Source organism: Microcebus murinus, chromosome 28, assembly GCF_040939455.1.
Source record: "Microcebus murinus isolate Inina chromosome 28, M.murinus_Inina_mat1.0, whole genome shotgun sequence".
NCBI lineage: Eukaryota > Metazoa > Chordata > Mammalia > Primates > Cheirogaleidae > Microcebus > Microcebus murinus.
In genome coordinates this window covers 16,513,201-16,528,049 of record NC_134131.1, presented here as the reverse complement: position 1 = coordinate 16,528,049, position 14,849 = coordinate 16,513,201, and the positions used below count along the sequence as shown (strand labels likewise).

Here is a 14,849-nt window from a genome sequence, read left to right as displayed (position 1 = left end):
GCCATGCGAGGGGACACTTTCAGGCCAAGTCCCAGCTTCAGCCTGATCCTCCTGGGAACCCCGGGGTGTACGTCACACCTCCTGGTTGTCCCGCTCTGAGACAAGGGCTCTGAGACAAGGAGCCGGGCTTCGCATTCCCCCAGCAGCCAGTCGTGGGCTGAGGACACCTGGGGCGTTGGGAACTCCCTGGCTTCTCCTTGGCTTAACATCTGGAGCTGCTTGTGAATCGTGCCGCCACACACACCCGAGTGCAGGTGTCTTCTGCACAGACTGCGGGCCTCGCTCTTCTGAATGCCGCTAGCTCGCCACCCACCCACGGGTGAACCTGGTCAGGGTACTTTCTCTCGGGGGCAGACTCTGATCCTGGCGGGCTACCGGTGTTTCTGTTTGCTCGTTTCTTTCTTCCATTTCGGGAAAGGCTTCCTTACTGGGTGTGGAAATCTCCTATGCCTTTCCTCGCCTATTCTGTCAGCTTTAAAATTCTCTTTCAGTTGCCACCCTCACAGATGGATTAGGAAACTCTTTCCGGTGCACTCATTAGTGAAATGACCTCAATGAAGCTGGAATCCAATATCTAATCGCCGATTTTTAGCGAGTCCACACGCCAGGGTGGTCGGGGTCCAATGCAGCCCCGGCCAGGCCCAGGCCCCTTGGACTGGGCCACAGGAGGACACAGAGGAGGGTCCCGGCCCCCACGGTCGCGTTGCCGGCAGTTCTCCAAGGGCTTGGGCGTTTTCCAGAGGTAGGAGATGGAGGGGACTGATTTCTTCAGCGCCCCACAAACCACGCCACCCCACCCATGGGACACATCCCTAGAGAGAGAGAGAGACGCCCCATACACTCGCTCCCCTCCCCCATGCGCTGTGCCCCAGCCAGGGCCCGGGGGAATAGGCGGCAGCCCACACACAGGGTGGGGGGCTCAGCTGAAAGGGGTTGTCAGGGATGGCGGACCCTGCCTGGGGTCAAAGGTCGGGCGACCCGCGCGTGCGCAATCAGCAGCGGCGGCGGCGGCGGCGGCGGCCACGAGCTGGGGGTGGGCCAGGCGAGGAGAGGAAGGGGGCTGGAAGGTCTCCACCTTGGCGAGTCCAGCCGTGGAGGCGCATCTTGTGTGAGTGTGAGTGAGTGAGTGTGAGTGTGTGTGTGTGTGTGTGTGTGTGTGTGTATAGAGAGACAGCCCTCCACCCCGGCCCGCCGCTCCCTGCCCGCCCCGCCCCGCCCCGCCCCGCCCCGCCTGTCACCCCCGTCCCTCGGAGCCCGCCGGACCCGGCCGGTGAACTCAACAGGCCCGGCCCGGTGCGGGTCAGCGCCGGCGCGGGGCCTGGGGCGGGGGGAGGAGGCGGCGGGGAAGCGCAGAGAGGCTCGGCTTCTTGAGCGGGGCAGGGGCGCCCTCCGCCGTCTAGGGCCACACCACCCTGAACGCGCCCGATCTCGTCTGGTCTCGGAAGCTAAGCAGGGTCGGGCCTGGTTAGTACTTGGATGGGAGACCGCCTGGGAATACCGGGTGCCGTAGGCTTCTTTTTTTTTTTTTTTTTTTTTGTTTTGCCTCTTGTTCTGTCCCCTCTCTGGGAGCGAGGCGGCGGCCCGGGGCGGGGGTCACCCCCACCCTCAGCGCCCGCCGCGGTGCCTGGCGCCCCAGCCCGCACCGTGGGGCCTCCTCTTGTCCCAAGCCGCGACACCGCCGTCACGCGGCAGCATGCGTGGCTTCTGGACTGTCAGGTCTCAGACCAAAGGTCTGCTCTGTGGGAACCGACACGCTGGAGGAAACCTTGAGAGTCTGAGAGGGGAGGGAGTTCCAGAAGAAGGCCAGGATGTCATTTTGAGGGAGTATGTGACCAGAACTCGTCCCGTTGCTTTTGGGGTTCTATGGGCTACACGTAGGAATCTTTGGTGGTGGCACCTGATGTTGGGGGATCCGGAGTCACACCCAGACCTGCCCCACAGGCCTCCTTTTACTTTTCTCTTCGGATTCATTATGTTTAAAAAGTGTCTCTTATCTCTATGATTGCATTTTCTTTTCTCTCTCTTTTCAAGCAGATGATGGGAGTCCAAGTATTAAGGTGACATGTGTTGCCCGTGCCCCCCTCCCCCCTGTGTTCTTATTCATTAACCTCTGATGTTGTTCCAGCGTATTGTGGGGGTACCAATGTTAAGGTCGGGTACGTTGCCCTCTCCAGGCCTCCCCCCTCGGGTCAGAGCCTCAAGTGCGCCCATCCCCCAGTCGGTGCGCACCCACCCCATTCCTAATGGAGGTGTATGCCCATCCCCTCCCCCCACCCGCCCGACACCCACCCGATGAAGGTGATTCCTCTGTGTCCACTTGGGTGTCCGTCGGTTCGTACCCATTTGCTGGTGAGCGCGAGCACGTGGTGCTCGTGTGTCCATTCTTGGGCTACCTGGCTTACTGGAACGGGTTCCAGCTCTGGCCAGGAGAACCACGAGAGGTGCCCTCTCACCGCTGCTCCTCCTAGCTGAATAGCACTCCGTGGTGTCCACGCGCCACATTTCATTTACGCACTCGTGGGTCGATGGGCACTCGGGTCGCTTCCAGGTCTTTGCGATTGTGACTTGTGCCCTGACTCTAACCCTAACCCTTACCCAGCCCCGTCTCCTCCTCGGCCCCTGCCTGACTGACTCCTTCCCGCCCGGCCTGTCACCTGTCACCGTCCTCTGCCCCTGCCTGACACGCTCCTCCCCGCCCGGGCCGTCACCGTCCTCGGCCCCTGCCTGACGGGGCTCCTCCGTCGCCTGGGCCTTCCAAGGGCTTGGTGTGGACGCTGGTTCCAGGACGCCCTCCCAGGAACCCGGTAGCAGGGCGGCCGCAGCGTCTCGCGCCACCCAACCGTCCGCCGGCCGGCGGCCGGCGCTAAGTGGCCTGCGGGGGACGTGCCCCCACTGTGGGGCGGGCGCCCAGCCTGGTGTCTTCTCTGAGGCCCCGTGGCTGCTTTTCCCCCCCGCAAGGGGAGAGCCGCGGAGGTGGGGACCGCCTCCTCGTGGGGACGTACACCCAGCTCTCCACGTCGGATTCCGGGGCTCTCTGTCCTGCCAGAAGGCCCAGCTGGCCTGCGGGTCCTTAGAGTGGCAAAAACATCCGAAAACTGAGATTGAGGGTCCGGTGGTTGTCTGCACTTTTGTGCTGGGCACCCCAGGGAGGCCCGGGGGCTGGCTGGACAACGCGGTCTGCTGGGCGGGGGGGGGGGTTTGGAGGAGCAACTGATGCCCTTTGCACTTTGGGTAGCAAGTGTCTGAGGTGTCTCTGAGCCCTGCGCCATGTCGGGGGGGGGTGGGAGGTCGGGGGGGGGTGGAGGAGCAGGAGGAGGAGGAGGAGGTGGGAAGGGCCGTGGCCTGCAGTCGTGTTCCCGGGGTGGCTTCTTCCACAGGCTGCTTGGCCTGGGCTCCCTGCACCTGGGCCTTTGGAGGACTGGCCCTGTGCTTGCCAACGCTTCCCCTGCAGGGACCCAGAGCTGGGAGGTTGCATCTCTCAGCCCTGGGTCGGGCAGAGCCCCAGCGGGCCATGCCCACAACCTCTCTCAGCACGGGTCCCCCAGAAGGCTCCTTTGGGACCAGGATTCTCTTGCGGGTGACTCTTTAAGGTCTGGCCCCTGGATGGAGGGGCACCAGGAGTAGAGGAGCAGGAAGGGGAAGGGGGTGGCCGTGCGAGGGGACACTTTCAGGCCAAGTCCCAGCTTCAGCCTGATCCTCCTGGGAACCCCGGGGTGTACGTCACACCTCCTGGTTGTCCCGCTCTGAGACAAGGAGCCGGGCTTCGCATTCCCCCAGCAGCCAGTCGTGGGCTGAGGACACCTGGGGCGTTGGGAACTCCCTGGCTTCTCCTTGGCTTAACATCTGGAGCTGCTTGTGAATCGTGCCGCCACACACACCCGAGTGCAGGTGTCTTCTGCACAGACTGCGGGCCTCGCTCTTCTGAATGCCGCTAGCTCGCCACCCACCCACGGGGGAACCTGGTCAGGGTACTTTCTCTCGGGGGCAGACTCTGATCCTGGCGGGCTACCGGTGTCTCTGTTTGCTCGTTTCTTTCTTCCATTTCGGGAAAGGCTTCCTTACTGGGTGTGGAAATCTCCTATGCCTTTCCTCGCCTATTCTGTCAGCTTTAAAATTCTCTTTCAGTTGCCACCCTCACAGATGGATTAGGAAACTCTTTCCGGTGCACTCATTAGTGAAATGACCTCAATGAAGCTGGAATCCAATATCTAATCGCCGATTTTTAGCGAGTCCACACGCCAGGGTGGTCGGGGTCCAATGCAGCCCCGGCCAGGCCCAGGCCCCTTGGACTGGGCCACAGGAGGACACAGAGGAGGGTCCCGGCCCCCACGGTCGCGTTGCCGGCAGTTCTCCAAGGGCTTGGGCGTTTTCCAGAGGTAGGAGATGGAGGGGACTGATTTCTTCAGCGCCCCACTAACCACGCCACCCCACCCATGGGACACATCCCTAGAGAGAGAGAGAGACGCCCCATACACTCGCTCCCCTCCCCCATGCGCTGTGCCCCAGCCCGGGCCCGGGGGAATAGGCGGCAGCCCACCCACAGGGTGGGGGGCGCAGCTGAAAGGGGTTGTCGGGGAGGGCGGCCCCTGCCTGGGGTCAAAGGGCGGGCGACCCGCGCGTGCGCAATCGGCGGCGGCGGCGGCGGCGGCGGCGGCGGCGGCGGCGGCGGCGGCGGCGGGGGCGGCCACGAGCTGGGGGTGGGCCAGGCGAGGAGAGGAAGGGGGCTGGAAGGTCTCCACCTTGGCGAGTCCAGCCGTGGAGGCGCATCTTGTGTGAGTGTGAGTGAGTGAGTGTGAGTGTGTGTGTGTGTGTGTGTGTGTGTGTGTATAGAGAGACAGCCCCCCACCCCGGCCCGCCGCTCCCTGCCCGCCCCGCCCCGCCCCGCCCCGCCCCGCCTGTCACCCCCGTCCCTCGGAGCCCGCCGGACCCGGCCGGTGAACTCAACAGGCCCGGCCCGGTGCGGGTCAGCGCCGGCGCGGGGCCTGGGGCGGGGGGAGGAGGCGGCGGGGAAGCGCAGAGAGGCTCGGCTTCTTGAGCGGGGCAGGGGCGCCCTCCGCCGTCTAGGGCCACACCACCCTGAACGCGCCCGATCTCGTCTGGTCTCGGAAGCTAAGCAGGGTCGGGCCTGGTTAGTACTTGGATGGGAGACCGCCTGGGAATACCGGGTGCCGTAGGCTTCTTTTTTTTTTTTTTTTTTTTTGTTTTGCCTCTTGTTCTGTCCCCTCTCTGGGAGCGAGGCGGCGGCCCGGGGCGGGGGTCACCCCCACCCTCAGCGCCCGCCGCGGTGCCTGGCGCCCCAGCCCGCACCGTGGGGCCTCCTCTTGTCCCAAGCCGCGACACCGCCGTCACGCGGCAGCATGCGTGGCTTCTGGACTGTCAGGTCTCAGACCAAAGGTCTGCTCTGTGGGAACCGACACGCTGGAGGAAACCTTGAGAGTCTGAGAGGGGAGGGAGTTCCAGAAGAAGGCCAGGATGTCATTTTGAGGGAGTATGTGACCAGAACTCGTCCCGTTGCTTTTGGGGTTCTATGGGCTACACGTAGGAATCTTTGGTGGTGGCACCTGATGTTGGGGGATCCGGAGTCACACCCAGACCTGCCCCACAGGCCTCCTTTTACTTTTCTCTTCGGATTCATTATGTTTAAAAAGTGTCTCTTATCTCTATGATTGCATTTTCTTTTCTCTCTCTTTTCAAGCAGATGATGGGAGTCCAAGTATTAAGGTGACATGTGTTGCCCGTGCCCCCCTCCCCCCTGTGTTCTTATTCATTAACCTCTGATGTTGTTCCAGCGTATTGTGGGGGTACCAATGTTAAGGTCGGGTACGTTGCCCTCTCCCAGCCTCCCCCTCGGGTCAGAGCCTCAAGTGCGCCCATCCCCCAGTCGGTGCGCACCCACCCCATTCCTAATGGAGGTGTATGCCCATCCCCTCCCCCCACCCGCCCGACACCCACCCGATGAAGGTGATTCCTCTGTGTCCACTTAGGTGTCCATCGGTTCGTACCCATTTGCTGGTGAGCGCCAGCACGTGGTGCTCGTGTGTCCATTCTTGGGCTACCTGGCTTACTGGAACGGGTTCCAGCTCTGGCCAGGAGAACCACGAGAGGTGCCCTCTCACCGCTGCTCCTCCTAGTTGAATAGCACTCCGTGGTGTCCACGCGCCACATTTCATTTACGCACTCGTGGGTCGATGGGCACTCGGGTCGCTTCCAGGTCTTTGCGATTGTGACTTGTGCCCTGACTCTAACCCTAACCCTTACCCAGCCCGTCTCCTCCTCGGCCCCTGCCTGACTGACTCCTTCCCGCCCGGCCTGTCACCTGTCACCGTCCTCTGCCCCTGCCTGACACGCTCCTCCCCGCCCGGGCCGTCACCGTCCTCGGCCCCTGCCTGACGGGGCTCCTCCGTCGCCTAGGCCTTCCAAGGGCTTGGTGTGGACGCTGGTTCCAGGACGCCCTCCCAGGAACCCGGTAGCAGGGCGGCCGCAGCGTCTCGCGCCACCCAACCGTCCGCCGGCCGGCGGCCGTCGCTAAGTGGCCTGCGGGGGACGTGCCCCCACTGTGGGGCGGGCGCCCAGCCTGGTGTCTTCTCTGAGGCCCCGTGGCTGCTTTCCCCCCCCCCCCCCGCAAGGGGAGAGCCGCGGAGGTGGGGACCGCCTCCTCGTGGGGACGTACACCCAGCTCTCCACGTCGGATTCCGGGGCTCTCTGTCCTGCCAGAAGGCCCAGCTGGCCTGCGGGTCCTTAGAGTGGCAAAAACATCCGAAAACTGAGATTGAGGGTCCGGTGGTTGTCTGCACTTTTGTGCTGGGCCCCCCAGGGAGGCCCGGGGGCTGGCTGGACAACGCGGTCTGCTGGGCGGGGGGGGGGTTGGAGGAGCAACTGATGCCCTTTGCACTTTGGGTAGCAAGTGTCTGAGGTGTCTCTGAGCCCTGCGCCATGTCGGGGGGGGGGGGTGGGAGGTCGGGGGGGGGGTGGAGGAGCAGGAGGAGGAGGAGGAGGAGGAGGAGGTGGGAAGGGCCGTGGCCTGCAGTCGTGTTCCCGGGGTGGCTTCTTCCACAGGCTGCTTGGCCTGGGCTCCCTGCACCTGGGCCTTTGGAGGACTGGCCCTGTGCTTGCCAACGCTTCCCCTGCAGGGACCCAGAGCTGGGAGGTTGCATCTCTCAGCCCTGGGTCGGGCAGAGCCCCAGCGGGCCATGCCCACAACCTCTCTCAGCACGGGTCCCCCAGAAGGCTCCTTTGGGACCAGGATTCTCTTGCGGGTGACTCTTTAAGGTCTGGCCCCTGGATGGAGGGGCACCAGGAGTAGAGGAGCAGGAAGGGGAAGGGGGTGGCCGTGCGAGGGGACACTTTCAGGCCAAGTCCCAGCTTCAGCCTGATCCTCCTGGGAACCCCGGGGTGTACGTCACACCTCCTGGTTGTCCCGCTCTGAGACAAGGAGCCGGGCTTCGCATTCCCCCAGCAGCCAGTCGTGGGCTGAGGACACCTGGGGCGTTGGGAACTCCCTGGCTTCTCCTTGGCTTAACATCTGGAGCTGCTTGTGAATCGTGCCGCCACACACACCCGAGTGCAGGTGTCTTCTGCACAGACTGCGGGCCTCGCTCTTCTGAATGCCGCTAGCTCGCCACCCACCCACGGGTGAACCTGGTCAGGGTACTTTCTCTCGGGGGCAGACTCTGATCCTGGCGGGCTACCGGTGTCTCTGTTTGCTCGTTTCTTTCTTCCATTTCGGGAAAGGCTTCCTTACTGGGTGTGGAAATCTCCTATGCCTTTCCTCGCCTATTCTGTCAGCTTTAAAATTCTCTTTCAGTTGCCACCCTCACAGATGGATTAGGAAACTCTTTCCGGTGCACTCATTAGTGAAATGACCTCAATGAAGCTGGAATCCAATATCTAATCGCCGATTTTTAGCGAGTCCACACGCCAGGGTGGTCGGGGTCCAATGCAGCCCCGGCCAGGCCCAGGCCCCTTGGACTGGGCCACAGGAGGACACAGAGGAGGGTCCCGGCCCCCACGGTCGCGTTGCCGGCAGTTCTCCAAGGGCTTGGGCGTTTTCCAGAGGTAGGAGATGGAGGGGACTGATTTCTTCAGCGCCCCACTAACCACGCCACCCCACCCATGGGACACATCCCTAGAGAGAGAGAGAGACGCCCCATACACTCGCTCCCCTCCCCCATGCGCTGTGCCCCAGCCCGGGCCCGGGGGAATAGGCGGCAGCCCACCCACAGGGTGGGGGGCACAGCTGAAAGGGGTTGTCGGGGAGGGCGGCCCCTGCCTGGGGTCAAAGGGCGGGCGACCCGCGCGTGCGCAATCGGCGGCGGCGGCGGCGGCGGCGGCGGCGGCGGCGGCGGCGGCCACGAGCTGGGGGTGGGCCAGGCGAGGAGAGGAAGGGGGCTGGAAGGTCTCCACCTTGGCGAGTCCAGCCGTGGAGGCGCATCTTGTGTGAGTGTGAGTGAGTGAGTGTGAGTGTGTGTGTGTGTGTGTGTGTGTGTGTGTGTGTATAGAGAGACAGCCCCCCACCCCGGCCCGCCGCTCCCTGCCCGCCCCGCCCCGCCCCGCCTGTCACCCCCGTCCCTCGGAGCCCGCCGGACCCGGCCGGTGAACTCAACAGGCCCGCCCGGTGCGGGTCAGCGCCGGCGCGGGGCCTGGGGCGGGAGGAGGCGGCGGGGAAGCGCAGAGAGGCTCGGCTTCTTGAGCGGGGCAGGGGCGCCCTCCGCCGTCTAGGGCCACACCACCCTGAACGCGCCCGATCTCGTCTGGTCTCGGAAGCTAAGCAGGGTCGGGCCTGGTTAGTACTTGGATGGGAGACCGCCTGGGAATACCGGGTGCCGTAGGCTTCTTTTTTTTTTTTTTTTTTTTTGTTTTGCCTCTTGTTCTGTCCCCTCTCTGGGAGCGAGGCGGCGGCCCGGGGCGGGGGTCACCCCCACCCTCAGCGCCCGCCGCGGTGCCTGGCGCCCCAGCCCGCACCGTGGGGCCTCCTCTTGTCCCAAGCCGCGACACCGCCGTCACGCGGCAGCATGCGTGGCTTCTGGACTGTCAGGTCTCAGACCAAAGGTCTGCTCTGTGGGAACCGACACGCTGGAGGAAACCTTGAGAGTCTGAGAGGGGAGGGAGTTCCAGAAGAAGGCCAGGATGTCATTTTGAGGGAGTATGTGACCAGAACTCGTCCCGTTGCTTTTGGGGTTCTATGGGCTACACGTAGGAATCTTTGGTGGTGGCACCTGATGTTGGGGGATCCGGAGTCACACCCAGACCTGCCCCACAGGCCTCCTTTTACTTTTCTCTTCGGATTCATTATGTTTAAAAAGTGTCTCTTATCTCTATGATTGCATTTTCTTTTCTCTCTCTTTTCAAGCAGATGATGGGAGTCCAAGTATTAAGGTGACATGTGTTGCCCGTGCCCCCCTCCCCCCTGTGTTCTTATTCATTAACCTCTGATGTTGTTCCAGCGTATTGTGGGGGTACCAATGTTAAGGTCGGGTACGTTGCCCTCTCCCAGCCTCCCCCCTCGGGTCAGAGCCTCAAGTGCGCCCATCCCCCAGTCGGTGCGCACCCACCCCATTCCTAATGGAGGTGTATGCCCATCCCTTCCCCCCACCCGCCCGACACCCACCCGATGAAGGTGATTCCTCTGTGTCCACTTGGGTGTCCGTCGGTTCGTACCCATTTGCTGGTGAGCGCGAGCACGTGGTGCTCGTGTGTCCATTCTTGGGCTACCTGGCTTACTGGAACGGGTTCCAGCTCTGGCCAGGAGAACCACGAGAGGTGCCCTCTCACCGCTGCTCCTCCTAGCTGAATAGCACTCCGTGGTGTCCACGCGCCACATTTCATTTACGCACTCGTGGGTCGATGGGCACTCGGGTCGCTTCCAGGTCTTTGCGATTGTGACTTGTGCCCTGACTCTAACCCTAACCCTTACCCAGCCCCGTCTCCTCCCCGGCCCCTGCCTGACTGACTCCTTCCCGCCCGGCCTGTCACCTGTCACCGTCCTCTGCCCCTGCCTGACACGCTCCTCCCCGCCCGGGCCGTCACCGTCCTCGGCCCCTGCCTGACGGGGCTCCTCCGTCGCCTGGGCCTTCCAAGGGCTTGGTGTGGACGCTGGTTCCAGGACGCCCTCCCAGGAACCCGGTAGCAGGGCGGCCGCAGCGTCTCGCGCCACCCAACCGTCCGCCGGCCGGCGGCCGTCGCTAAGTGGCCTGCGGGGGACGTGCCCCCACTGTGGGGCGGGCGCCCAGCCTGGTGTCTTCTCTGAGGCCCCGTGGCTGCTTTTCCCCCCCGCAAGGGGAGAGCCACGGAGGTGGGGACCGCCTCCTCGTGGGGACGTACACCCAGCTCTCCACGTCGGATTCCGGGGCTCTCTGTCCTGCCAGAAGGCCCAGCTGGCCTGCGGGTCCTTAGAGTGGCAAAAACATCCGAAAACTGAGATTGAGGGTCCGGTGGTTGTCTGCACTTTTGTGCTGGGCACCCCAGGGAGGCCCGGGGGCTGGCTGGACAACGCGGTCTGCTGGGCGGGGGGGGGGGGGGTTTGGAGGAGCAACTGATGCCCTTTGCACTTTGGGTAGCAAGTGTCTGAGGTGTCTCTGAGCCCTGCGCCATGTCGGGGGGGGGGTGGGAGGTCGGGGGGGGGTGGAGGAGCAGGAGGAGGAGGAGGAGGTGGGAAGGGCCGTGGCCTGCAGTCGTGTTCCCGGGGTGGCTTCTTCCACAGGCTGCTTGGCCTGGGCTCCCTGCACCTGGGCCTTTGGAGGACTGGCCCTGTGCTTGCCAACGCTTCCCCTGCAGGGACCCAGAGCTGGGAGGTTGCATCTCTCAGCCCTGGGTCGGGCAGAGCCCCAGCGGGCCATGCCCACAACCTCTCTCAGCACGGGTCCCCCAGAAGGCTCCTTTGGGACCAGGATTCTCTTGCGGGTGACTCTTTAAGGTCTGGCCCCTGGATGGAGGGGCACCAGGAGTAGAGGAGCAGGAAGGGGAAGGGGGTGGCCGTGCGAGGGGACACTTTCAGGCCAAGTCCCAGCTTCAGCCTGATCCTCCTGGGAACCCCGGGGTGTACGTCACACCTCCTGGTTGTCCCGCTCTGAGACAAGGAGCCGGGCTTCGCATTCCCCCAGCAGCCAGTCGTGGGCTGAGGACACCTGGGGCGTTGGGAACTCCCTGGCTTCTCCTTGGCTTAACATCTGGAGCTGCTTGTGAATCGTGCCGCCACACACACCCGAGTGCAGGTGTCTTCTGCACAGACTGCGGGCCTCGCTCTTCTGAATGCCGCTAGCTCGCCACCCACCCACGGGTGAACCTGGTCAGGGTACTTTCTCTCGGGGGCAGACTCTGATCCTGGCGGGCTACCGGTGTCTCTGTTTGCTCGTTTCTTTCTTCCATTTCGGGAAAGGCTTCCTTACTGGGTGTGGAAATCTCCTATGCCTTTCCTCGCCTATTCTGTCAGCTTTAAAATTCTCTTTCAGTTGCCACCCTCACAGATGGATTAGGAAACTCTTTCCGGTGCACTCATTAGTGAAATGACCTCAATGAAGCTGGAATCCAATATCTAATCGCCGATTTTTAGCGAGTCCACACGCCAGGGTGGTCGGGGTCCAATGCAGCCCCGGCCAGGCCCAGGCCCCTTGGACTGGGCCACAGGAGGACACAGAGGAGGGTCCCGGCCCCCACGGTCGCGTTGCCGGCAGTTCTCCAAGGGCTTGGGCATTTTCCAGAGGTAGGAGATGGAGGGGACTGATTTCTTCAGCGCCCCACTAACCACGCCACCCCACCCATGGGACACATCCCTAGAGAGAGAGAGAGACGCCCCATACACTCGCTCCCCTCCCCCATGCGCTGTGCCCCAGCCCGGGCCCGGGGGAATAGGCGGCAGCCCACCCACAGGGTGGGGGGCGCAGCTGAAAGGGGTTGTCGGGGAGGGCGGCCCCTGCCTGGGGTCAAAGGGCGGGCGACCCGCGCGTGCGCAATCGGCGGCGGCGGCGGCGGCGGCGGCGGGGGCGGCCACGAGCTGGGGGTGGGCCAGGCGAGGAGAGGAAGGGGGCTGGAAGGTCTCCACCTTGGCGAGTCCAGCCGTGGAGGCGCATCTTGTGTGAGTGTGAGTGAGTGAGTGTGTGTGTGTGTGTGTGTGTATAGAGAGACAGCCCCCCACCCCGGCCCGCCGCTCCCTGCCCGCCCCGCCCCGCCCCGCCTGTCACCCCAGTCCCTCGGAGCCCGCCGGACCCGGCCGGTGAACTCAACAGGCCCGCCCGGTGCGGGTCAGCGCCGGCGCGGGGCCTGGGGCGGGAGGAGGCGGCGGGGAAGCGCAGAGAGGCTCGGCTTCTTGAGCGGGGCAGGGGCGCCCTCCGCCGTCTAGGGCCACACCACCCTGAACGCGCCCGATCTCGTCTGGTCTCGGAAGCTAAGCAGGGTCGGGCCTGGTTAGTACTTGGATGGGAGACCGCCTGGGAATACCGGGTGCCGTAGGCTTCTTTTTTTTTTTTTTTTTTTTTGTTTTGCCTCTTGTTCTGTCCCCTCTCTGGGAGCGAGGCGGCGGCCCGGGGCGGGGGTCACCCCCACCCTCAGCGCCCGCCGCGGTGCCTGGCGCCCCAGCCCGCACCGTGGGGCCTCCTCTTGTCCCAAGCCGCGACACCGCCGTCACGCGGCAGCATGCGTGGCTTCTGGACTGTCAGGTCTCAGACCAAAGGTCTGCTCTGTGGGAACCGACACGCTGGAGGAAACCTTGAGAGTCTGAGAGGGGAGGGAGTTCCAGAAGAAGGCCAGGATGTCATTTTGAGGGAGTATGTGACCAGAACTCGTCCCGTTGCTTTTGGGGTTCTATGGGCTACACGTAGGAATCTTTGGTGGTGGCACCTGATGTTGGGGGATCCGGAGTCACACCCAGACCTGCCCCACAGGCCTCCTTTTACTTTTCTCTTCGGATTCATTATGTTTAAAAAGTGTCTCTTATCTCTATGATTGCATTTTCTTTTCTCTCTCTTTTCAAGCAGATGATGGGAGTCCAAGTATTAAGGTGACATGTGTTGCCCGTGCCCCCCTCCCCCCTGTGTTCTTATTCATTAACCTCTGATGTTGTTCCAGCGTATTGTGGGGGTACCAATGTTAAGGTCGGGTACGTTGCCCTCTCCCAGCCTCCCCCCTCGGGTCAGAGCCTCAAGTGCGCCCATCCCCCAGTCGGTGCGCACCCACCCCATTCCTAATGGAGGTGTATGCCCATCCCTTCCCCCCACCCGCCCGACACCCACCCGATGAAGGTGATTCCTCTGTGTCCACTTGGGTGTCCGTCGGTTCGTACCCATTTGCTGGTGAGCGCGAGCACGTGGTGCTCGTGTGTCCATTCTTGGGCTACCTGGCTTACTGGAACGGGTTCCAGCTCTGGCCAGGAGAACCACGAGAGGTGCCCTCTCACCGCTGCTCCTCCTAGCTGAATAGCACTCCGTGGTGTCCACGCGCCACATTTCATTTACGCACTCGTGGGTCGATGGGCACTCGGGTCGCTTCCAGGTCTTTGCGATTGTGACTTGTGCCCTGACTCTAACCCTAACCCTTACCCAGCCCCGTCTCCTCCTCGGCCCCTGCCTGACTGACTCCTTCCCGCCCGGCCTGTCACCTGTCACCGTCCTCTGCCCCTGCCTGACACGCTCCTCCCCGCCCGGGCCGTCACCGTCCTCGGCCCCTGCCTGACGGGGCTCCTCCGTCGCCTGGGCCTTCCAAGGGCTTGGTGTGGACGCTGGTTCCAGGACGCCCTCCCAGGAACCCGGTAGCAGGGCGGCCGCAGCGTCTCGCGCCACCCAACCGTCCGCCGGCCGGCGGCCGTCGCTAAGTGGCCTGCGGGTGACGTGCCCCCACTGTGGGGCGGGCGCCCAGCCTGGTGTCTTCTCTGAGGCCCCGTGGCTGCTTTTCCCCCCCGCAAGGGGAGAGCCACGGAGGTGGGGACCGCCTCCTCGTGGGGACGTACACCCAGCTCTCCACGTCGGATTCCGGGGCTCTCTGTCCTGCCAGAAGGCCCAGCTGGCCTGCGGGTCCTTAGAGTGGCAAAAACATCCGAAAACTGAGATTGAGGGTCCGGTGGTTGTCTGCACTTTTGTGCTGGGCACCCCAGGGAGGCCCGGGGGCTGGCTGGACAACGCGGTCTGCTGGGCGGGGGGGGGGGTTTGGAGGAGCAACTGATGCCCTTTGCACTTTGGGTAGCAAGTGTCTGAGGTGTCTCTGAGCCCTGCGCCATGTCGGGGGGGGTGGGAGGTCGGGGGGGGGGTGGAGGAGCAGGAGGAGGAGGAGGAGGTGGGAAGGGCCGTGGCCTGCAGTCGTGTTCCCGGGGTGGCTTCTTCCACAGGCTGCTTGGCCTGGGCTCCCTGCACCTGGGCCTTTGGAGGACTGGCCCTGTGCTTGCCAACGCTTCCCCTGCAGGGACCCAGAGCTGGGAGGTTGCATCTCTCAGCCCTGGGTCGGGCAGAGCCCCAGCGGGCCATGCCCACAACCTCTCTCAGCACGGGTCCCCCAGAAGGCTCCTTTGGGACCAGGATTCTCTTGCGGGTGACTCTTTAAGGTCTGGCCCCTGGATGGAGGGGCACCAGGAGTAGAGGAGCAGGAAGGGGAAGGGGGTGGCCGTGCGAGGGGACACTTTCAGGCCAAGTCCCAGCTTCAGCCTGATCCTCCTGGGAACCCCGGGGTGTACGTCACACCTCCTGGTTGTCCCGCTCTGAGACAAGGAGCCGGGCTTCGCATTCCCCCAGCAGCCAGTCGTGGGCTGAGGACACCTGGGGCGTTGGGAACTCCCTGGCTTCTCCTTGGCTTAACATCTGGAGCTGCTTGTGAATCGTGCCGCCACACACACCCGAGTGCAGGTGTCTTCTGCACAGACTGCGGGCCTC

At 63.8% G+C, this 14,849-nt stretch overlaps 4 non-coding genes across 4 annotated transcripts; all 4 read left to right on the top strand.

The window, feature by feature from the left end:
• The first annotated feature begins 1,394 nt into the window (after positions 1-1,394).
• Positions 1,395-1,513, top strand: LOC142865180 (5S ribosomal RNA). Its single transcript, XR_012915483.1, has one exon. It is a non-coding gene; the product is annotated as a 5S ribosomal RNA (ribosomal RNA).
• Positions 1,514-5,058: 3,545 nt separating this feature from the next.
• LOC142865179 (5S ribosomal RNA) lies at positions 5,059-5,177 on the top strand. Its single transcript, XR_012915482.1, has one exon. It is a non-coding gene; the product is annotated as a 5S ribosomal RNA (ribosomal RNA).
• A 3,535-nt stretch (positions 5,178-8,712) lies between these two features.
• LOC142865178 (5S ribosomal RNA) lies at positions 8,713-8,831 on the top strand. The gene has a single exon (XR_012915481.1). It is a non-coding gene; the product is annotated as a 5S ribosomal RNA (ribosomal RNA).
• A 3,497-nt stretch (positions 8,832-12,328) lies between these two features.
• On the top strand, positions 12,329-12,447 carry LOC142865177 (5S ribosomal RNA). The gene has a single exon (XR_012915480.1). It is a non-coding gene; the product is annotated as a 5S ribosomal RNA (ribosomal RNA).
• The last annotated feature ends 2,402 nt before the right edge of the window (positions 12,448-14,849 follow it).